Genomic DNA, 26,378 nt, shown 5'->3' on the forward strand with positions numbered 1-26,378 from the left:
TTTCTTGACTATTTCTTTCCCCTTGAGCTAAGGGAGGTTAAGATCTAAGAGTTCATCAACTTGAGACAAAGTATCATGAGTGTGATGGAGTATGCCCTCAAGTTCACAAAATTGTCGAAGTATGCTCCATTCATGGTATCCGACTCAAGAGCCTGAATGAGTAAATTTATGTCGGGTGTTTTGGACTAGGTCTCCAAAGAGTGCAAGACTGTCATGTTAATTAGGGATATGGATATCTTGAGGCTCATGAACTATGCCAAACAAATTGAGGATGAGAAGCGTAGGGAGAGGGCAAGAGAGTCTATTAGGACAAGGACCGATGGTGGTAACTTTTCACACTCTAGGTATAGAAATAGTGTTTGTCCTTAATTTTACCAGGGGTTTTCTGGCCAAAATTCTTCAAATGCTCCAACTCCAAGGTTTGATAAAGAAAGGTTGTCTAACCTTAAGACCAAGGAGGAGCTTCAAGCGGCCAAGTCATCCCTCCCTGTGAAAAGTGTAGAAGGAATCATAAAGAAGAATTCTTAACGGGTTTGAATGCATGCTTTAGGTGTGGCAAGTCGGGTCATCAAGCTAAGGATTATAGAGGTGGTGGTCCACCCCAGGCTTAGACTCAAGATACAGGTCATTCAGTTCAACAGAGAGCTACTACGGGTGTCGGTGGTGCTCAACGCCAAAACCGATTATATGCTCTTCAGACTAGGTAGGATTTGGAGAAGTCTCCTAATATTGTGACGGGTTTGTTGAAAGTGTTTGACTTTAATGTTTATAGTTTACTAGATTCGGGTACTACTTTATCTTTTGTTATCCCTGACATGAGATTTGTTGTTTATCCCAAAATATTAATAGAGACCTTTTCGGTTATACTCCGGTTGGTGATTTGGTTATGGCTAAGAGAGTCTATAGAGATTTTCCGGTCTTGTTTTTTCATAAAGTTACCCCATGTAATCTTGTAGAGCTTGATATAATTTATTTTGATGTTATTCTTGGTATGGATTGGCTTCATGCATGTTATGCTTCCATATGTTGTAGAACCTGTGTGGTAAAGTTTCAGTTTCCTAATGAGCCACTCCTAGAATGAAAAGGTAGTAATTTCTCATTTAAGGGTCAATTTATCTCGTGCCTTAAATCTCAAAAAATGATTTCCAAGGGATGTATCTATCATCTAGTCTGGGTTAGGGATATAAATTCTGAAGCTGCTACTTTTGAGTCAATTTCGATTGTTAATGAGTTCTCAAAAGTTTTCCCCGATGATATCCCAAGTGTCCCTCCTGAAAGGGAAATAGACTTTGGTATCGACCCTCTCCCCGATACCTAACCTATCTCTATTCCTCCTTACCGAATGGCCTTAGTAGAATTGAAAGAGTTAAAGAATCACTTGAAAGATTTATTAGATAAGGGTTTCATTCGACCGAGTATCTTTGTGTGGGGTGCTCCGGTTCTCTTTGTTAGGAAGCAAGATAGTTCTCTTCGAATGTGCATTGACTATCAGAAATTGAACAAGGACACTATTAAGAATAAGTATCATATTTTGAGGATTGATTACTTGTTCAATCAACTCCAAGTTGTGAGTTACTTTTCAAAGATTGATCTTCAATCGGGTTACCATCAACTCCGAGTAAGAGAATATAACATTTCAAAGATGCCTTTTAGAACTCAGTATGGTCATTTTGAATTCTTGGTTATGTATTTTGGACTAACAATGCTCCTGGAGCTTTAATGGATTTGATGAACCGGATGTTCAAGCAATATTTGGATATGTTTGTGATTGTCTTTATCGGTGATATTTCTGTCTACTCTCCGAGTGAAAAGTAATATGCCAATCATTTGAGGATTGTGCTGCAAGTCCTCAAGAACCATCAATTGTTTGCCAAGTTTAGCAAGTGCAAGTTTTGGTTGAGGTCGGTTGCTTTTATTTTCCATATTGTATTCGGTGAAGGTATTATGGTTAATCCTAAGAAAACTAAAACGGTTAAGAATTGGCCTAGACCTTTATCTCCTTTTGATATTTAGAGTTTCTTTGTATTAGCCGATTATTATAGACGGTTTGTGGAAGGATTCTCTTCCATTGCATTTCCCTTGACTACTTTGACTCAAAAAAAGGTGAAGTTCCAATGGTTCAAGGCATGTGAGAAAAGTTTTCAAGAGTTGAAAGATAGACTTACTTCCTCTTTGATGTTGACCCTACCAGAAGAATCTTATGGGTTCGTCGTGTATTTTTATGCTTCAAGTGTTGGTCTTGATTGCATTTTGATGCAAAATTTTAAAGTTATAGCTTATGCTTCTAGGCAACTTAAGGTGCATGAAAGGAAATATCCTAATCATGACTTGGAGCTAGCGGTGGTGGTTTTTGCTTTGAAGATATGGAGACACTACCTTTATGGTGTCTATGTTGATGTATTTACCGACCATAAGAGTTTGCAATATGTGCTATACCAAAAGGACGAGAATCTTTGGCAAAGAAGGTATCTTGAACTGTTAAAAGACGATGATATGAGTGTATTGTACCATCCAAATAAGAAGAATGTGGTTGCCGATGCTCTTAGTAGGTTGTCTGTGAATAGTATTTCTCATGTTAAGAATAAGAAGAAGAGTTAGTTCATGATGTGTCATGACTTGACCTAGTGCCTCATCATAACACGATGATTGAAACCCCGAAGGGATCCAACCAAGCCTCTTTTCATACCATAAAGTATACATAAGGTAAAGTAAATACGAAAACAACATAAGGGAGTCTAAACCATAAATCAAAATGAAGAATATAACTTGAAAACGTAGACTCTATAACATATTGTCCAACTAATGCCTCTACTAAATAAAAGGGCGGGGGCTAAGACATTTTCCTAGCTCACCCTCAAATCAAAGCATAAAAAGTCTCTAGAATCAAACAAAACCATAACTCATCCTCAATAAGATGAGGACTCACCAACAACTCCGATGATTGGAAACTCTACTAACCACGTAAATGAGTGTGATCCTCAACCCCAACATTATGAGACAATGTAGGAAACAAATATATGTCAGTATGTTTGAATGTACTAAATATGTGGGAATGACATGCAATAAGAATCATAAGATGCAATGATCAACTAAGTACATAAATAAGAGGATAAATAAAGTCATGAGAAAACCATAATGACCAAAGCACTTAAAAAGGGTATATTTAAAATCATGATTTAAGCATAAGAGAACATAAATATGTGGGATAGCAACCATAACCAACAATAAGACCATGTGAGCTATAACGTGGAATCTCCTTGTCTCCCCATACAATAAAGAAAAGGAGAATCTACTTGCCTAGGTAGACTCTACTCCACTAGGCGGGTCATGTACACATGCTATATGTGGATCCACTAGCTAAGCCATAAGGAAACCTACGGTGGCAAGTATTTTAAGAGACTTGAGGCTGCAACTAAGTCTTTTGGTAGGGTCCCTACCTCAAATCCACTCGATGCTAAGTCAAATCCCACAGAATACATACATAGAATAGAAATCATAATGAACATATATCACAGACATGATCATAGGTTTGAAAATCATAGAGTAGACCATTTCAAAACATAATTACAATGTGAGAATTGATCTTTCATCATTACAAATCATACTTGCATAATTCGTATCATGATGTACCTAGGTCACCACATAGGGCCCTAAGTCACCTTAACTTGTATGAACATCATAAGTTGATCATAATTGAAATCCGTAGTCATGATTCATACTTGAATTTAGAAGAAAATTGGAATACAAAATAAGATTGAAAATCATAGAATACTTTGAAATTATTGAACTTCCCAATCATAATTCATGTAATTCATCATAGAAAATAGCTTTATGCATGGGCATTCATAATTTGACTTAAAATCATGTAAGTTACGTAGAAATATACTTATAATGATCATCCATAATGACTAAAAATATAATTGAAACAACCCAACACAATTCATCAAAATTGAAGTTTAAAGGTAATGAGATTTCATGAGATTTTTGAAATAAACCTTGGACTCCATGAGTGGAAGGGACTCATGAATCAATCCACACATACCTTGATTGAAATTGGACTTTAATTTGAAGAAGAAGGATTGATCTTGAAGAAACCCTAACCAAAGCTTGATGAACTCTTGAGGAACCTTGAGAGAGAAGTGTAGAATTTATTTTGGGAAATAATGAGAGGATAACGAATTTTAGGAATATTTAGGACACAATAATTAATGCATCTAGTCCTTAAAAATGTCCAGATAGATTATTTGAATTTAGAGAAAATACCAAACTATCCCTCATTAAAATTGGAACTTGGGACTTACGGCATAGATTTCTATGAATCATAGAATTTGTGACAAGTCATAATGAGGACTCATCCTATAGGTGTTAGAAATTCTTGAAAATTGAGCCTTTGAAGTTACACGTATTAGTCTTTATTACGAATCTTCATTGGTGTTACGAGTCGTCAAAGTGACTTGTCTTGCAGGTTTGAAAACCTACAAGTTTAGAGGGTCTATGAAGTTTCCATACTTCTCATTTCAACAAGTCGTAATCTTCTCTATGACTAATCCTGTTGAGTCGTAGATGAACTTCTGGGGCTCATTAGTTACAGGGTATAAGGCCTGCACTACAACTCCTTTTTACGAGTCGTAGACTCTTTCACTAGTAATCATATGACTCATAGACTCTCATTTTACCTTGGCAAATTTTCCAACCCTGAACTCATGTCTACGACTCATCTTTACGACCCATTAAAGTCCCTACAAGTAATAGACCAACTCGTAGACTTGGGAGTAGTCGAATTTTCTTAATATTCTCCCTTTGTTTGACTTTTCATCATACGGGGTCTTACAATATCTCCCTTTTAAGAACATTTGTCCTCAAATGCGATTCAACTAGCATAGAAAAGAAATGAAAAGAGGACTAGCAACCCAACATGAACATAAGGACACCTTACAATGCATAGAACATAAAAATTTCAACTCAACATTAAACATGGCTTTAAAACTCACTTCCATGAACATGCATGCATGTGAATGACATAGGAGGTACTGAACATGTAAGAGATCAATCAACATAAATATGGATAACTTACTACCGTAGGCTTGAGTCAAGGGAAAGAGGTATGGATAACGCTTTATCATGTCCGCCTCCGCTTCCAATGTAGCACTTTCTACTTGTTGATTTATCCACTATACTTTGACAGTGCAACATCTTTGTTCCTTAGACTCTTCACTTTCTAGTCTAAGATTTCCACTAGAAGATCCTCATAAGTTAAATTCTCTTCAATGTTCAGACTTTCCAATGGCCCAATAAAATTTGGATCACTTACAAATTTTCTCTACATTCACACATGAAATACTGGATGAACCATAGCAAACTCAAATGGAAATTCTAACTCATATGCCACTTTACCAATACACTTCAATATCCTATAGGGTCCTACATATCGAGGACTTAATTTCCCCTTTTTACCAAAATGCATTACACCCTTCATAGGTGAAACCTTCAAATATACTCAATCATCCACCTAAAATTCAAGCTCTCTTTTACTAACATCCGAATAGAACTTTTGAAGACTTTAAGCCATCTTCATTCTCTCTCTTATTAGCCTTACTTTCTCCATTGCATCAACTATGAAATCCAGACCAATCAATGTCATCTCACCCCTTACTTGCGCTAGAAGTGAAAATCATTTCCAAGAAAACTTCATTAGAATTGGATGATAGGAATAGGTTTTTTCTTTAGAGTAAGACTCTTTCCTTGCTTCTTTTGGTGAAGTAATTGCTTTTTTTCTCTCGACGGCAAAGGAGGGAGTTGAAAAAATGTAGCTTTTGAAAAGACATAACCATCCCATCGGGAATTTACATCTTCTGCCATACAAGGCTTCAAAAGAAGCCTTTTGGATGCTAGAGTGATAACTATTATTGTAGGCAAACTCAATCAATGGCAAATGCTCATCCCAACTTCCTTTCAAAGAAATGACATACACCCTCAACATATCCTCCAAAGTTTGATTTTTTCTTTCGGATTGTCCATTTATTTGAGGATGAAAAGTTGTACTTCTCTTAACTTTTGTACCAAGACTTTTTTGAAATGACTTCTACAAAATATGATGTGAATTGAGTACCTCTATCAGATATAATTGATAATGCAACACCATGAAGTTTCACAAGTTCACAAATATACAACTTAGCATAATCTTCGACACTATGGGAAGTCTTAATCGGTAGAAAATAAGCCGACATAGTCATTCGGTCCACAATAACCCAAATGAAATCATATTGACTTCTAGTATGAGGTAAACCTGTTATAAAGTCAATAATCATGTCTTCCAACTTTCAAGTAGGAATTTCAATGTCTTAAGCTAAACCTTCCAGTTTTTTATGCTCAACTTTAACTTGTTGACAATTTAGACACTGAGCCAAAAATTCCACTTTGTCCTTCTTCATGCCATTCCACTACTACACTTCCCTCAAATCATGATACATCTTGGTAGATCTCGAATGCATTGAATACCGAGAACTATGGGCCTCATTCAATATCAATTCCCTTAACCCATCAACATTTGGAACATAAAAATGACCTTGGTAACGTAGCACCCCATCTCCTTTTTGGGAGAAAACCTCATTGGCTTTTTTGACAACCAACTTCTTCAAGTCAACCAACACAGGATCATTGTCTTAGTTGGCCTTACCATTCGCCATAAGAGATGATTTCAAGCCATTATGTACAAGAACACCTCCATCATTAGAGTCAACCAAACATACTCAGAAATATGTCAATATATGGACATATTTAACCAACTCCCTCATACCTTCCTAAACATATGCAATACTATCCATGGATAATCGATAAAAGCATTAGCTACAATGTTTGCCTTTCCCGGATGGTACAAACCCTCATGTCATAGTCCTTTAGGAGTTCAAGCCACCTCTTTTGCGTAAGGTTCAAGTCCTTTTAACTAAACCATATTGCAAGCTTTTGTGGTTAGTGAACACATCAACATGCACCCCATAAAGATAATGATGCCAAATTTTCAAAGCAAACACAACCGTCGGAAGTTCAAGATCATGGGTTGGATAGTTCCTTACATGCACTTTAAGTTACCTAAAAGCATAGGCTATAACCTTACCATGTTGTATCAAAACACAACCCAAACCAATGCGTTAGGCATCACAATAAATAACAAATCCATCCGAACCTTCATGCAATGTCAAAATAAGAACCGACGTAAGATAATCTTTCAACATTTGGAAATTCTTCTCACATTCTTCTGACCATTAAAATTTCACCTTCTTTTGAGTCAAATTAGTCAAAAGTGAAGCAATAGATGAAAACCTTCAACGAACCTCCTATAATATCCCACTAAGCCCAAAAAACTTCTAATGTCCGAAGGAGATAATGGTCTAGGCCAATTATTTACCACCTCCATTTTCTTTGGATCAACCTTAATCCCATCATTGTACACCACATGGCCAAGAAATTCAACTTCCCTTAGCCAAAATTCACACTACTAAACTTGGCAAATAGTTGCTTATCCCTCAATGTTTGGAACACAATTCTCAAGTGACCCATATGATCCTTCTCATTCCGAGAGTAAATCTAAATATCATCAATAAACACCACCACAAACATGTCCAAATATGGCTTGAAAATACGATTCATCAAATTCATGAAAATAGTGGGTGCATTAGTCAAAATAAATGACATTACTACAAATTCAAAATAACCATACCTTATTCAAAACACCGTCCTAGGAATATCATGCTCCCTTACCCTTAGTTGGTGATAACCGAAATGGAGAATAATCTTAGAGAAGTAACTTGCTCCTTGTAATTGGTCAAAAAATCATCTAAACTCGGAATTGGATATTTGTTCTTTATGGTGACCTTATTCAATTGCTAGTAATCTATACACATTTGGAGTGACCCATCCTTTTTCCTAACAAATAGCGCAGGAGCACTCCATGGTGATAGACTTGGCATTATAAATCCCTTATCCAACAAATCCTCCAATTGCTCTTTCAACTCCTTAAGTTCCGCTGGAGCCATACGGTAAGGAGGAATATAAATAGGTTGAGTATTGGGAAGAAGATCTATGCCAAAGTTAATTTCCCTTTCAAGAGAAACACTGAGCAAATCATTGAAAAACTCATTAACTATAGAGACCGACTCAAGAGTAGGAGTTTCAGAATTAATATCCCTAACTCATACAAAATAATAAATGCACCCTTTGGAAATCATTTTCTGAGCCTCACGACATGAGATAAATCTACCCTTAACCATCGAATCATTACCCTTCCATTCAAGAGTAGACTTATTAGAAAATTGAAACTTGACCCTACGGGTTCTACAATCAATAGTTGTATAAGCGGCATGTAAATAATCCATACAAAGAATGATGTCAAAATCGGTCATGTCTAGTTCAACAAGATCACATCGAATAACTTTGTTTAAGACTGACACAGGACAATTTTTATAAACTCTCTTGGCTAATACCACATCTCCAATGTGAGTATAAACCAAAAATGGTTCTAACAAAATTTTGGGGTAGACATCAAATCTCATAGCAAGGTAAGGAGTAACAAAAGACAATTTGTCACTCGAATCAAGTAATGCATATATATAAAGTTAAAGACCATAACATACCCATGACCACATCGGGAATATCATCCATATCTTGCCTAGCATGAAGAGCATACAATCAATTGATGGGTTAGCCACCTTTAAGTTGAGCTTGGGTGTCTTGTTATACTTGGCCTCCTTGTGGATGATCTTCTCCACCTTTGTGGGCAACATAAGGGCCATCTTTCCACATTCATAACAAGCACCCATTCCCATATAGCTTTTCCCTCCATAATTTTTGTTACAGCCCACATCTTTGAACTCGGAAGGTCCCTTAAGTTACTTAGAAGCTAGTATGTGAGCCACTTAAGTTATGACCCTATTAAAAAACTCTAAGGAAAGAGGATTGTGATACCTCGTGAGAAGGAAGGTTAAAAATAGAGTTATACGAATCCGGAAAGAGTTGGAGGCTAAGAAATGAGTCGTAGGACTCGAGTTACCTACATAAGCTAATAACTTGGAAGTCTTACATACTTAAGCTATTGGATTATGTACCAAGCTTGAGAAGCATGGATTACATAGGCTCTTAAAATGAGACGAGATTACGAACTCACGAGGAAGAGGAGAAGATGACATATGGCAGCCAATAAGGAGGTGCCACGTGGCAGCACCTCAAGCAAGTAGGTGACCCACCTGCTTGGGGGTCAAGTAGGTGACCCACCTACTTGAGGGTGGGCCCCACAAAGACATGTGGCAGCCTAGGAGACAAGGCAAGGATCTGTGGCCCAATAGGAGACGGACACGTGTCGCCCTTAGGGGATGACACGTGTCACTTCTTAAGGAAATATATATATGTGGGTTGATGACTATCAAGTCATTTTTCAGCCCAAACAAGTCCAAAAAAAGGAGAAAAAAAGGTGAGAGAGGGAGAACACCTATGGTAGCCATGGTTCAAGAAGAACTGAGGTAAGTTCTTCACTTTTCTTCCATGAATTAATTATCTACGGTGTTCCTCAATTACGTGGAGGTGTATATATGTATATTACGATGCCTACGGAACCATATTTTCAGTTCTTCACTTGGAAAACTAAGAGAAACTTAAAGAGAAAATGCTAGGGCATAGACCCATTTTTGGAGAGGACAGTTGTTAGTAATATTAGTATAACTTCTTTTGTATAGCTTAGTTTTGGGTGATTCAATATGTTTTGGAAATTTATTTCATAGGTCTATAACGTTTATTTAGACTTTCAAATCCATTTTTGCTTTTAGCTTCGCGAAAAAGGGTGATGAAGTGTAGAGGAGGTACTGCCCAGATTTGGTTTAGGAAATCCTACACGGATAGCTGTAAGTATTTTGGTCATATATTTTCATAAAAAATTGATACACATGTATATAACTTTAATTTAGGCCACAAATCTTGTTTCCTTCAATTACCCCTTCGAAACTAAGCGACAATACAAGACAGTTTGTTGTCCAGAATTCACGTTTTGATATATTTGGCAAGTTTTGGCCAATTTTGGGAAAGGTAAGGTTTTTCCTTTCAATTTGAAGTTTATGGTGTTGTTATATGGTGTATTACACCCCTTTTATGCTGCTGAAAGTTTAAAAATGTCGTAGAAATGCTCGACGTTCGAAATAAACTAAATTGGAATTGCTATAGTTAAATTATCATCGAAGGATAGTGTTGTTCGTGTGAGGTGCTGCTGCAGGGGTGTGATGTATTATTGTAGGGCCTAAATATGTTCTAATGTGGGTTAGGGTGCTGCTGGTTGAATCCACCCGACCCCTCGTTGCGTATAATGAAAGGCGTTACAAAATAAAGGCTAGACGCCCTATTGTTCTACCGTATTTTTGAATAAGTCATTTGGAGTTTATGTTGTATATTGTTGGTGTGAATTGATGCAGTTGTTTTTGGTTGGCTGTAGGTCTTAGGGACCTAATTGGAAATTTGGATAGGGCACATTATAGGGGAGGTGTTGCCCAATTTTCATCGACGCCTTAGCGAATAACAGAACTAGTCGGGGAAACGACTAAGAAAATAGATTCCATTAATACTAAGATGTAACTTAGGGTGCTAGAAAGTAAAAGGGGTTGATATTCATACTACTTTCATGTTGAATAGGTCCAAAGGATGGAAAGGCAAGCAGGATAAGGAATAATTTAGACAAGGTATGTAAAGCTTTCTCGTGGCATGTTTTGGTATAAGCACGTACAGTTATCTTTCTTTCCTTTTGGCAAGTCTTAGCCTTAAGTGAATTGTACGTGGAATGTGGGAATAATTCTGTTCCCAGAACTCCAGGTATGCCCCATAATCCCTAACTACAGTTAAGTGTTGACACCCCTACAAGGATTGAGTATTGCCTGTTAAGGCTTCTACGTGCTAAAGAGTAGTGTATGGGAAACTATCTTTCCCTTCTCTTGATATGTATTTGGTACGAAAGTGAAATTTGAATGCCATAATGGCTCACCGAGCCCCATAATGGGCCGGATATGAAATATGTGTATGAAGGTCATCTGAAAGAAAGTACAGACTACATAGAGCTTATTCTCTTTCTTCTCTTGGGCATGTCTCTGTTTAGATGTAAGTTAAATGTAATCTAAACTCCGGGGTAACTCTATTCTTAAATATTTCTTATTTACTTTTGAACATCGAACTTTGATAGTGGTTGAACTATTTCCCTGGAAACTTGTATATATTAAAGAGGGACCAAATGTACAGGCTCCAAGTCTTAAAGACTATACGAGATTAAGTGTTTTTGATTCCATAAATGATTTGTCCCTACGTTAATACATGTCTAGGGTCCCTGAGATTACTTTTGAGACAGCCCATAATGGTATTTAGAGGACACTCGAGATGACTACACCGTTACTCGGGTCCTCAAACAAAAGCTTAACTTTCTTATTTGGTCGAGTCTCTGATAATGATTTAAATTGTATATAGTTACTCACGACTCTATTTGTGTATATTGTAACACTTCTTTCACTGAGTCCTAGGCCGGGTATGTTATCGTGCACAATTTACTTCATTATTCGCCAAGCCCCTCACTAGAGGGCCGGGTGCGTATGTATATATATGATGATATGTTGTAATAAGGTGGTGATGGTGCCGGACCTATGATGGTCCTACAGATGTGATTCCCTGGACCCCTGAAAGGGCCGGCTATATTGTATAAATTGAGAATGCATGCTTTTGTGATTCATAGAGTACATGTACATGACTTTGATTTAATAATTTATTCCCCTGCTTCTCTATTTCGAGTATACCTCCAGTGTATTATGTTACATTTTACATACTCAGTACATATGTCGTACTGGCTCCATTTCTCGGGGGGCTGAATTCATGCCCGCAGGTACAGATACAGATTTTGGGAGTCCGTCAGCTTAGGATTCCATGTAGCTTAGCTGGAAGATGCTCCATTGTATCGGGGCCTAGTTTTTGATATTGTCCACGGATGTATAAAAATTGTTTTATTCAAGGGTACGGCGGGGGCCCTGTCCCGCCATATGTTGTCATTTATATGTTTAGAGGTCTGCAGATGTGTATATATGGGTTTTGTATGTCAGTTTGATTCAGCTGGGTCTAAATGATATATGATATATGTTATTATGTTATGGCAAGTGTCGGCTTGCGTGCCCTGTCATGTTGTGATACAAATGAAAAGGGCTACAGGTTTATGAAAATGTTATTACCCAGTAGGGCTCTGTTACATGATATTATCTTATTTACGATTCAATATGATCGCAGCTAATAGATATGTGTACGGGGGGTCAAGGTCGGACCCCAGTCATAGCCTACGGGGTTGGGTCGTGACAATTTTTTCCATACTTTACATTCTTGGGAAAAGAAGGGCTACTAGAATTCATACCTCATCCTCCTTGAATTTTAGGGTATTATACCCTATATTTAGCAAACATCTTCCCCAAACCTTGGCCTAGTTGAAAACGACCACTACCATCCCCACCGGTCCTAGTATTGGAGAACCCACTTTCATATCGAGCCCTCTTAGAATCCTTCATCCTCATCTCCATGAGTTTTTCTCCTTTAATTTGTTCAAATTAAGTCATGAACTGAGATATGTCCATATCCTTAATAAGCATAGTGATACGACATTCCTTAGCCACCAAGTCAGATGCTCCCAATATGAATTGACTCATTCGGGCATATATATTAGCAACCAATGAAGGATCATACTTGGATAGCTTACTGGACTTGAGGTCATATTCCTTCATGCCAAGTTGACTTGTTGAAGATAAATGAACTCTAACACTTTAGCTTCCCTTAGCTTAAGAGGGAAAAAGATATCAAGGAAAGCAAGTTTGAAGGCTTCCCATTCAGTAGGACCTTCGTCTAGTTTGTCCAACTTCCATTAGGTGTACCAAACTTAAGAAACACCCTTGAGTTGGTAGGCTATCAAATCTATTTTCTCCTCCGAATTCACCCCCATGATATTCACTATTTTATAGACCTCATCAATGAACTCTTGGGGGTCCCCATCGAATTCGAACCATGGAACTCAAGGGTTCATTCATGCAAAATCTCACTCTTTAGGCTAGAGTAGGAACATAAGGAGGAGCCACAACCCCTTGATTTCCACTACTTGGGCTACCATTTTAAAAGCAGTCTGGAACTATGCATGTGTCACTTGTTCGGGCAAAGGTCCATTGCCTTGAGGAGCTAGAAGATCTTGGACTTTATTAACATTGTTCCCCCTTAGCAACTGTGGTCTTCTTGAAGGAATTTTTTAAAAATCGTAAAGGACAAATGTTAGGGAAAAAAGTCTTAGAACACATTTTATCGCACTACATAGATCATGAAAGAAGTGAGAATTCCTAAAATTTCTTATAGACTCCTATTCATAAATATGGCATACTTCACATCCATGAATAAGACTCTATATGATGCGTCATGTTGGACACCCTAGAATATTTTAAACCTTGTGCTCTGATACCATATTTGTCATGACCCAACCTAGGGCCTAATCGTAACACAATGATCGAATTCCTGAAGGGATCCAACTAAACCTTTTGTCATACCATAAAGCATACATAAGGTAAAGTAAATGCAAAAATACCATAAGGGAGTCTAAATTGTGAATCAAAATGAAGAATGTAACTTGAAAATATAGACTCGATAACATTTTGTCCAACTAATGCCTTTACTAAACAAAAGGCCAGGCCTAAGACATTTCCCTAGCTCACCCTCAAATCAAAACATAACAAGTCTCTAGAATCAAACAAAATCATAACTCATCATCGATAAGATGAGGACTCACCAATAACTACAATAACTGGAAACTCTACTAGCCACGTAAATGAGTATGATCCTCAACCCCTACATTATGAGATAGTGTAGGCAAAAAATATGCATTAGTACATTTCAATGTACTAAGTATGTTGGCATGACATGCAATATGAATCATAAGATACAATGATCAATTAAGTACATAAATAAGAGGATAAGTAATGTCATGAGAAAGCCATAATGACCAAAGCACTTAAAAGGGCATATTTGAAATCATGATTTAAGAATAAAATAACATACATATGTGGGATAGGAACCATAACCTGATAATAAGAGCATGCGAACTATAACATGGAATCCTATTGTTTCACCCACATAATGAAGAAATGGGGAATCTACTTTCCAAGGTAGACTCTATCTCACTAGGCAGGTCATGTACATATGCTATATTTGGATCCACTAGCTAAGCCATAAGGAAACCTACGGTGGCACATAATTTAAGAGACTTGAGGCTGCTACGAAGGCTTTTGGTAGGGCACCCACCTCAAGTCTACTTGGTGCTAAGTCAAATCCCACGGAATACATACATAACATAGAAATCATAATGAACATATATCATAGATATGATCATAGATTTGAAAATTATAGAGTAGTTCATTTAATAACATAATTGCAATGTGAGGATTGACCTTTCATAATTACACATCATACTTCCATAATTCTTATCATAAGTACCTAGGTCACCCCACATAGGGCAGGCCCTAAGTCACCTTTCTTCATAACTTGCATCTATATCATAATTGTATCATAATTGAAATTCATATCCCTGATTCATACTTGAATTTAGAAGAAAACTCGAATACAAAATCAATTTGATTGAAAACCATAGAATACTTTGAAATTATTGAACTTCCCAATCATAATTCAGATAATTCATCATAAAAATAGCTTTATACATGGGCATTCATAATTAAACCTAAAATAATGTAATTTATGTAGAAACATACTTATAATGATCATCCGCAATGATTAAAGACATAATTGAAACAACCCAACACAATTTATCAAAATTAAAGTTTAAAAGTAATGAAATTTCATGAGATTATTAAAATAAACTTTGGACTCCATGAGTGGAAGGGACTCATGAATCAATACACACATACCTTGATTGAAATTGGACATTAATTTGAAGAAGAAGTCTTGATCTTGAAGAAACCCTAACCAAAGCTTGATGAACTCTTGAGGAACCTTGGGAGAGAAGTCTAGAATTTGTTTTGGGAAATAATAAGAGGATAAAAGAGTTTTAGGAGTATTTAGGACACAATAATTAATACATCTAGTCCTTAAAAACGTCCATATATATTATTATACACATATATTATTAGAATGTAGGAAAAATAACAAACTACCCTTCATTAAAATTTAAACTTGGGACTTATGGCATGGACTTCTACGAATTGTAGAATTTGTGATGAATAGTCATTACAACTCATCCTGCAGGTGTTAGAAATTCCTAAAACTTGAGCCTCTAAAGTTACTCCTAAGAATTGTGATTACGACTTGTCATTGGTGTTACGAGTCATCAAAGTGACTCGTCTTGTAGGTTTAAAAACATGCAAGTTTAGAGGGTCTCTAAAGTTTCCATACAACTCATTTCTATGAGTCATAACCTTCTCTACGACTCATCCTGTTGAGTCGTAGATGAAGTCTTAAAGATCATTAGCTTCAGGGTATAAGGCATGCACTACGACTTCTTTCTACGAGTCGTAGTCTCTTTCACAAGTCATCACATGACTCATAGAGTCTCATTTTGCCTTTGCAAATTTTCCAAACCTGAACTCATATCTCTGGCTCATCTCTACGACCCATCAAAGTCCATATAAGTTGTACACCAACTCATAGACATGGGGTCAATTGACATTTCTTAAGATTATCCCTTCATTTGACTTTTTATTTTATGGGGTCTTACATGATGTTCATAGACTAGCTCATTTGGGTGTTTGCTTGGTAGATTTGGAGGATTGTGGCATTATTGTTCAAAATTGTTCTGAATCATCTCTTGTGGAGATCTTAAGGCAAAGAAAAATAGTGATCCTACCTTGGTTGAGTTGAAGAAAGCAGTTGCCTAAAAATCCATTGAGGATTTCTCCCAAGAGGGAGATGGAGTATTGAGGTATCAAGACTGATTGTGTGTTAACGATGTTGATGGCTTGAGGAAAATGAAATTGTCCAAAGCTCATAGTTCATTCTGTTCTATTCATCCGGGTTTCATAAAATATTTATAGAGATTTGAGGGAAGTGTATTGGTGGAATGGCATTAAGAAGGATATAGCGGAGTTTATAGCCAAATGTCCTAATTGTTAACAAGTGAAGGTTGAGCATCAAAAATTGAAAGATCTAGCTCAAGACATTGAGATTCCTACTTGGAAGTAGGAATCTTTGAATATGGACTTCATTGTGGGTTTGCCTCATACTCTTAGGCAATATGATTTGATTTGGGTTGTTGCTGACTGAATAACTAAGTCAACCCATTTTCTTCTCGTTAAGTCTTTCTACTCGGCCAAGAATTATGCAAGAATATATGTTCATGAGTTGGTTAAGCTTCATGGTGTTCCTTTGTCTATTATTTTGGATCGAGGCACTCAATTTATATCCCAAATTTGGAGGTCTTTACAAAAGGGTTTTGGTACTAAAGTTAAGGTAAATACCATTTTCCACCCTCAAACCGATGATCAAGCCAAAAGAATAATTCAAACTTTAGAAGACATGTTGAGGGCATATGTTATTGATTTTAATGGAAATTGAGATGAGCATCTACCATTGATTGAATTTGCCTACAATAATAGTTACCATTTTAGTATCAAATGGCTCCATTATAAGCTTTGTATGGTAGGATATTTTATTTTTTTATTTTTTTATTATTGAACAGACCTAACCCAAGGATCTTATTCCTTTTGGAGATCAGGGGTTGATCCAAACACCCCCAAGAATTAACATATATATAAAAACAAAAGTACAAAAAGGGGGGAATAAACCTTACATCCAAACCTATGATAGTGTATGAGTCAGCTAATCCTACTACGATTGGCTAGCTCATCCCCAAACTAAAATAAAGGTCCTAGAACTATGCACTTATGAGAGGAACCCTCTTAATACATGAAGTCTAGGAAAACATAAATGAGGGAGACTTTCCCTTTACAAGAGAAAATCACATAAACAAAGGATCCTAGAACATGAACCTATGAGTGGACTCCTCTCGATACAAGAATTCTAGGAAAAAATAAACAAGGGAGACTCTCCCCTTACAAGAAAAAATCAAATAAACAAAGATACAATACAGATACAAGTAGATTTTCGAAAATGTTGTGACTAACTAACTAGAAATAGCTTAAGTGAAGATCCTAGTAACACCAAAAGGAAGAGATAACAAGTTATTCAAGGAGGTTCATTGATTCGTTTGAGTTTCTTCTTTTGAAATTAGATATCTCCAGTTTATCCATTTCTAGGTGTGCCTTATCTTATTTGGGAAGTTCATGTTTAGAGAAGTAAAGCTATGGGAAAGTATGCCTGTGATTGTGCTTGGCAAGACTATCGGCTATGAAATTTGTTTCTCTAAATATGTGGTTGCATTTGAACTTCTAAAAATAATGAATGATGTTGGGGAACTTGTTAAGGAGTTGCAATGTGTACCATGGGGGATGAGCCTTATGATTAATCCATTTGGACAATAATTCAGAATCCACTTTCAATAAAATGTCTTGGTATCCCAATTCAAGACACCAAGTTAATCCAAAGATAGCAGCTTGTATCTAGGATTGGTTGTTGAATCTTGTTGATGCCCCCAACTGTAACCAAGGTCTGATCATTACCATATTTTGCAAAGATTCCCCTAGTCAGGGGATTTTTAGATCTTTTTGTCATACCAATATTAACCAGCTGAGTACCCTCTAAAAATAAGTTACTATCTACATTAGTGCCCTGATATTGGACTTGATTATTAACATCTGAAGTGGTAGCAGGAGATCTAAGGTCCACCTAGGGTTAGCCATAGTGTTCCCATGAAAAACATGGGACGAATTCCCTCCCCCTTTGGTTACCCCATCCTGCAAGTTAGTAAGCTTCTCCTTATTCCCAACCACCTCACCTCCAGTAACTTCACAATCAGCCAGCAAATAAAAGGCATTATTAGGGGGGGTCTTAGAATTTGGAGAGCATTGAGTCAATACCTAAGCTTTTATCTTCCTTGTCTTGTGTCGTTAATGCTTTCTGAGCATTAGTACTTGGTCCTGATTGGTCACAGTTATAAGGGGTAGAGGGGTTTGGGAGAACTAAGTCAATACCAAATTATTGTTCCTAATGTTGTGGTTTGCTATTTCCCTGCTGATTCAGAGTATTAGTAGCCCTGTGAGTTTCATTTTTTTTTGCATGACCCTATTTTTCCTTGTTGTTTTTCCTTCGTTGAGTTTGCCACTCTCCCTTTTTTGGTTTATTTATGTCATTTTGCACTTTATGCTATTTTTTTGGCTATCTTTATCACCTAAACATTAGCAGACATATTAGTAGTTACATATTGGTGAGAAGTTTGGGAGTTTACCTGATTGTTGTCTTCAGCAGTCTTCTTTCCCTTAGCTTTATTATCAGCTTCAGCTTCTTTTCTTTTATTATTTTCCTCATCCTTTTTCCTGATGTTACACACATGTGATGTGTAGCCTTGGTGTTTGCAGTATGAACAATACTCTAGTATGCCTTCATATTGAATGGCTTACCATCTGCCAATACTATGGTCTTCTTCATCAAACCCCATCCAAATAGGGAAAGGTCTCTATTTGGTAAGATCTATTTGCATTCTTACTTTTGCCATACTACCTTTTTTTTGGAGTGAAGCCGCATCTAGATAAATATCTTACCAATAGGGGCCAAGAGAGAAGTGAAGACTTCTTTGTTGTAACAATGCCATGGTAGTTCAGGCAGCACAACTCACACTGGCATAATAAGTGTCTCTTTTTCATGAGTGAAAGTAGGAGTCCAAACCTGTAGCCTCATAATTCTCCCCTCAATATTCATCCTTTGCTTGTTCCAAACTAAGATATAATTATCTTCATTGTCCAAATCAATGTATATGTGTCTAGCATTGAAGTGTGCAATTTTAACACCCCCTGTAAGCTGAGTTTGGAGTATGAAGCTATTCCTTATGAGCTCAATTCTAGGCATGTTATTGGTAAACTTTCCAACAAGAGTGTATTTGCACCTGGAAGCATGCTTAACCAAAAAATCTTGTTTTTTGAATATGACAGCAGGCAATCCCTGTCTAGTAGTGATTATGGGAGGTGAAATCTCTATAGGGTTTCATTTTTTGCTTGATTATCCCTTAATCTGGTAGCATAAGTCTGAATAACAGTGTAAGGACCTGGTTCAGGTGTCAAAGTTTGTTTAAGATGATTGTTAGGATTGTTCTGGTTAGGTATTTTGGCAGATTTATTCATGGGATTTGGTTCTTTGTGCTGGGGATTAGGAGTGGTATGTTTGTCAAAGTTGGAAGTGAGTTTGGTAAGGTCATGAGGGATAGATGTAGTTTTTTCCTGAGGAGGTTGAACTGCTTCTTTAGGCCTACTATCAATGCTAACTTTATTGGCATTTACACTGGAAATAATAGGCTCAATAGAAATAAGATTCAAACATGAGCCTATATTGTCATTACAAAGCTTACCATCAGTCTGCACAACACTATTTTGAACACAGTTGTTTTCCTCAAGCTTAGTAGTTTGCAATTGATATATACTATCATTTATAGCCATAGCATCATGTATTGCAGTATTAGAGAAATTATGAGGATTAGATGAGTTTAATACCACACCTAATCCCTTGTGAGGAGCATTGAGACACTGCTGAATTTGCATATTCCCAGCTATATTGTAGTGGTCAGTCACTATGTTGGTGATCCTGGGCTCTTGTGTAGCATGAATTTGTTGCTCCATCCCTTGAACCTTTCTAAGACCCTCTTTAGTTTGATCCTTGGTAGTATGACTCAACTGAATTATATCCCCACTACTGTCCTTAGCTGCATCTCCATTCAATGGAATAGCCTTGACAGCATCAAAGGAGAAATTCGAAGCACTTCGATCGGTTTTATTAGCAAAAGTCCTATAAATATCATTTCCTTCACCATTTAGACTCAATTGGGATTGGGATTGGGATTGGGATTGTTGTGCTTCTTTCAGCTAATTTTCATTTTTCGAACGTTGGCGACTTCGACTGCTGCCAATATTGATCTTTAAATTTAAAGAGGAAAAGCTAGATTCGAGAGGAGCTATTGTGCTGGGCTGATATATTTCTCCGCTCTGAACATTTTGGCATTGATTTTGGGTCGAAATATACGTAGTAGCTCTAGTGAACTTGCTGCCAGAGTCGCCATCGGCGACTCCACCGTTAAAAATGGCTGGAAATTCACAAATATGTGCCTCATCACATGGGGAGTAAACCCCAGTATCCAAATCCACTCAAATATCTCTAGAACTATGTTGAATCTGAAGGCGCATGTTAGGCAATTGAGCTACAATTTTTGCCAAAATTGCTTGGTCAGTTCTCTCGATTGGCAAAATAGGATTAGACAAAATTTGGTTTGTAGGTAGAGAAATAACTGGTGAATCATTCCCAATAGCTTGAATTAATCGAATCATTCTATATTGAGAGCAAGAAATGATTTTTTATGCCTATTCCAGTTGTTCTTCAATGATGTAAATAGTGACTGCATATCTATTTTCCAAATTACTGGAGTTAGGAATGGAATTTTTGGATGCTACAACTTAAGGTGTGTTCGTATCGAAAAGATCTACATTTTTAGCTTTCGAACAAAATTTTTCGACCTTGAGAGATTGGTCCACCCCCATATCAGCCCTTAGGCTAACTTATGGTACTCCTAGAGAGCTTTTTTCTTAGAGATTATAGGTCTCGTGTTGGGTGGTTTGAAGTTGGTGAAGTTACCTTGATAGGTGTTGGTCATGAGGCTATTGAAAAGGTTTGGCTCATTAGAGAAAGATTGAAGACTACTCAAAGTTGACAAAAGTCCTACTCAGATGTAAGGAGAAGGAAACTCAAGTTTGCAGTTAATGATTGGGTTTATTTGAAGATTTCCCCCATGAAGGGTGTGATGCATTTTGGAAATAAGGAGAAACTTAGTCCCCGATATTTAGGCTCGTATCAAATTTTTGAGAAGATTTGGCAAGGTGGCATATGAGTTGGATTTTCCTTCAGAGTTAGGATCAGTACATTTGGTGTTTTATGTGTCTTTATTAAAGAAGTGTGGTGGTGATCCTATCTCAATTGTTCCATTAAATAGTGTGGGTGTGAAGGACAGTTTGTCTTATGAGGTTTCGATTGAAATTCTTGACTGACAAGTTCAAAGGTTGAGGAATAAGGAAATTGCATCCATTAAGGTGTTGTGGAGAAACCAAGAGGTTGAAGGTGCTACATAGGAGGCCGAGGCCTATATGATGTCACGATATCCTCATCTCTTTCCTTCTATTCTATTGAGATACAAAATTTCTTCCATGATCACTCCTTCGAAATTAAATGTCTAAGACCCCGTTTGGATTGACTTATAAGATATTTTTAGCTTTTTTAAAGTATTTGGCTGGAGAACTTAAAGTCATATTGTGCTTAAAATAATCTCAAAAAAGTAATTGGGTATGTTTGTCTTAGCTTATCTAAAATAGATTATTAGTTAAAAATATCTTATAAGCCAAAAAAGAATAAGTTGGGCTACCCCAACTTTTTTTTGGCTTATAAGCTCAAAGTCTTATAAGCTGCTTTAAGTAAGTTCAGCCAAACAGGCATAAAGTCATTCTCATGTTTCCCATATGCATGCATGTTCGTGAAATTTATGTTAAAGGTATGATTTATGTTAAGTTGAAATTCTCATGGTTTATGAATTTCAAATATTATGTTGCATTTATGTTGGGCTTCTATTTATATTTTTCCTACTATTTTTCATGCTAGTTAAGTCTCATTCAAGAATGAATGTTCCCAAGAGGGAGATATTGTGAGGCCCCAAAAGTCGAAAAATTAGAATTTTGAGTTTAAAAGGGGAAACAATGAAAATGGGAGTTTGAGGCTCGTCGAGTGGGTAGGAGACACACCGAATTACCTATGAGAGCGAGCCCCAACTTGCCAAAAAAGACAGAGAAGGGGGAAGTTGAAAGGGAAGATTGGGTGAGCTAGAAGGGGAGTCGGCGACTCACCGAGTGGCTTAGGCGAGCAATCCTAGCTCCCCAATAAGATTAGCAAGATTGTCAAGTTAGAGGGAAGGATTAGGTAAGGAAATATATGTACATCAACTCGCCGACTGGTCGGCACAAAAGACCCACCTTGTCGAACCATCTCTCCATATGTTTTCAATCCCTAGACTATGTCGTTTTAACCCTACGACATAAGACTATAACTACCCAAACCCTTAGAATTTCCCTTATTCACTCCCCAATCCTCTATTTCAATAATATTCTCCCTAAAAAATTCTCCCAGGGGTCTCATCCTCAGAACAAGTTATGGTTCAATAATTCCAAGGCTCCAAAATCTTTGCATACAGGTTCTATTGATCGAGGTATGTGGGAGAAACCAATGGATTCCATTTATCCATTGGGCCCCAAAAGATCCCAGTTCTACAAGCTGAGTTTCACCCAATTTATGAGGGTTTCATATCAATTCTTCATGGGACTTTTTTATTTTAATTTAATCATTGTTATTCTTCATTGTCACATATGAATTTACTACAATACATGATTTCCAATCTATTCCATATGGACCCATACATTGAGCTATGATTTTAAATTATAAATGTCAAACCTATGAAATTATGACCATGAATTTTGATGCTATGTTTTATGAAAAGCTATGCTTATGATGAATTATTCTTCCATGATGTTTCAAACAATGTATTGATAATTGTGAAAGATTTGTTCACAACTTATGTTTAAAGGGTGAAAGGCTTTACTCACTGACTCATGGAATCCTATGAATCACTCATATAATAAGCTACTCTTATGATTATTTTATGGTGATATTATGATGATATTTTCATAAATATTTTTTAGAATAACGACTAAGCACGGAGAGGACTTTTAGGTGGAGTTTGATCCGGTAGCCAAAGTAGCTACCCAAGGAAATCTAAGTAGATACCTATAGTCCCTAACTACGTTGCCACTGTAGGTTGCCTTTATGGCTGAGCTAGTGAATCCACGTATATCTCATGATGTTAAGAAAGGTTCTCATGGAGTCTACCTTGGCAAGTAGCCTCTCTCTTCTCAATGTGGGAGTTACATTGGATTCCATGTTATAGATCGCATGGTCTTAAGTGTTGTTTAAGGTCCTATCCCACACAAAGTATGTGCTAAGATATGATCTCTTATGTTAATTTTTGATGCATTGACCACATGATCACAATATTTTAAATGTTTTCATATTTTACTCATGCTTTCAAAGAATATTAGTCATGCATCCCCACATTCATATTGCTTATGTCCTATTACTATTTTTTATGCATGCTTCTCACATACTTAGTGAATTCCATGTAATAATGCATATTCTTGCCTACATTATATCATAATGAGTGTCTGAGGATCACACTGCTCTTGCTCGTGGCTAGGGTTACATTGATTTATATAACTTGATTGGTGAGTCCTCATGTCTCGAGGGCGTATCCAACATGAGTTTATATTCTTTTGACTTGACATTTCTTTATTCTATGGGTGAGATAGGAACATGTCTTATGCCCCTATCTAGATTGTGTAGAGGCATGTTTAGACTATCATGAGTTTTAGTTCTGATTGCTTGGGCATTTTGCTTAAAATGTTTCTCTTATTCAGGCTTTATTAAGACTTCCGCTTATGTTTTTTTCCCACTAATGTTTTAAGTTACATTATGTATGTGATGTATGCTAAGAGTATTGGTTGAGGTCCCTCGAGATATCGATCGACGTGTTATGCCTAGGGCATAGCTTGGGTCATGACACATATATATGTATCATATAAAGTTTTCAAATAGCATATAAGTTCACCTACTTAATATTTAAATAACCTTAAGAAGGTTTAGATGTGAAAAGGAATCTAGTAAGCTTATGAACAGTTTTCTAAGGACATTTATTTTGTCTTAGACTCATGCTTTATATCATCGTCCCATGGGTCCTACCCATTGAATATAACTATAACATCAAAAAAACCACATACATGATAGTATGGAACTTGGTCATACTTAATTAAAGAAAATACAGTTCCTTAAGCTCACATTTACTTTAGTGAATTCTATGCTCGGTTGAAGAAAACACTTAATTATGGTTGATTTCTCAACTAGGGCTTTAGGAGAGGGGAGGGGTTGAAGATCCAGCGAGGAACAACTTTTATAATTTCTTAGGATAAATATTTTTTGAATTTAAAACTTAAAATTATAATTATAAACATTAGATCGACTTAACATGTTGAAGTCACATGGCTGTCATGGCCAATTTGTGCCTCTGCGCAGTCTATAGTAAAATACTCATATTTTTTTACTTTGAAGTTGTATTGATAAGTGGTCTTTTTCATTGGAAATTAGACTCAAGTATATTTAATTTTGTATATGTAATAGGTCTTCTAACTTATGCCCATCCCAAGTCATACTATATATGAGATCATATGAAATAATCTTTCGTAAAGTGACCTTCAGCTTATACTATTATTTCTAGACTTCCTTGGGCCTCTAACTTAGGTATAACACTTCTTGTGATATACTATAAGTAGTACTTAATATGATCACATATTTAAAATATTTTTCTATCGAAAACTCGTTAACCAACTATGGAAGGCAAAAAATACAGTTTTGGGTGCGCACGTCTTTAGCTAAAATAATAAATCTCCTTAAAATATACAAGGTGCTACATTAAAATTCTTTATTATATGAATATATGTATGTGAAATTCAAACAAATTAGGGTTATTGAACAACCATACCATAAAATATCAAACTCGAAACTAAAAATATTGAATCATACTGATCTAATTTTGTATGGTATTTGTAAGGGGGTCAACCCAAGATGATCTAACCCACTTAGGCAGTCTAGCACCTTAGACTCGGCCTCTTCTTTTTCCTCTCTAATCAAGTTCAACACTTAGCCAATGACTAGGAACTCAAAATAACATAAGAATGTACAGGAAAAAGTCTCAACTTTGTATTATACGCATGCCACAAAGAAGCACAGAAATATTTCATCCTTACAAATCTAAGCCAACTCTGCTTGAGATTGGTCTACCTGTGCCAATAAATAGGCTAAAACATCCAGTCACATGTCAGTCATATGCCCACTAAGTCAGTTACATCCCCAACTGATTGTACAAATTCAAACTCAAAAATATAAACCTTATCTAAAATATTGACAAGCCACAAACGGCTAGAAACTGCCCAACTACCCAAGCATATATGAGGGACACACTGACAACCTTTAACTATGGTGCCCAATTTTGCTTTTGTCTTCCAGACTCATGTGTACCCATGTGCCTGTGTTGTGCCCAGGTCCTGCTCCGCATAGCTTGCCATTGTGGTCCAATCCCTTGAGCCATTTTCCCTTTCCCAGTAGTTAGCCCTCAAATTTGTTTAGCTATGACCATGCCACGATCACAGCCTTACTTTGCCTTAGTTTATCCCATGCCTTTTCATGTCTTAGCCTCGCCTTGCCTTGCATGCCTTAGCTATGGCACTGCCAAGATCTTCCACAATTAAACTTAATATTAACTAATTGCATTGGGCATTGACTAGGTTTATCATATAAATCCTTATCCAAGTCTGAGCCACTCAACCATCAAGTTGAGGGTCTAACAAACTTCCCCCACCAGATGATCTAATCATCCTCGATGAGGCAGAATCTAAGTATGCCTTGATCTTATCCTCAAGTTACCACAATGATGATCCTTCTCCCTAAGTTGCATAACACACTTTCTTTCCTTTCCATTGAACCAGAAAATCTATATGTCAATTCTTATTACTTTAACCCAAAGTGCTATGATCCAGAATATTCTCAAGTTGTTCCTCAAACTACTTCCATGCAATAGGAGGAGCACATCTTTTTGGTGACATTGTTGGATCCTCAGCATCCTCATGAAAAGGCTTCAAAAATCTGACATGGTGAATAAGGTGAATCTTTAATCTTTTTGACAAGTCCAGATGATAAGCAACTTCACCCACTTTCTTTATGACTTCAAAAGTTTCATCATATTTTGAAATTAGTCCACGATAAATCATCTTACTACTGATCTTCTTCAAGATTTGAGGAGTAAGTTTTAGCAATATTTTATCCCCAACCTAAACTTTTAAAGCACGTCAATATTTGTCAGTATACTTCCTCATCCGCTTTGATGCCTTTCTTAAGTTTTCTTGAACCTTATCTATCAACTCTTGCTTGTCTCTCTCATGCTGTAAGAAGTAGGACAACTTCCTTATGATTTTGACTTAGCGGCTTCTAGTGGTGTGTTCGACTGAATGATGAACACCAACTTAAACAGAATCTTCTCAATTGTTAATAACCTGTGTAGGTTGTAATAGAATAATGAACTGTCTAGCAACTGAACCTAG

This window comes from Solanum dulcamara, chromosome 12, assembly GCF_947179165.1.
Source record: "Solanum dulcamara chromosome 12, daSolDulc1.2, whole genome shotgun sequence".
In the NCBI taxonomy this organism is placed as follows: domain Eukaryota; kingdom Viridiplantae; phylum Streptophyta; class Magnoliopsida; order Solanales; family Solanaceae; genus Solanum; species Solanum dulcamara.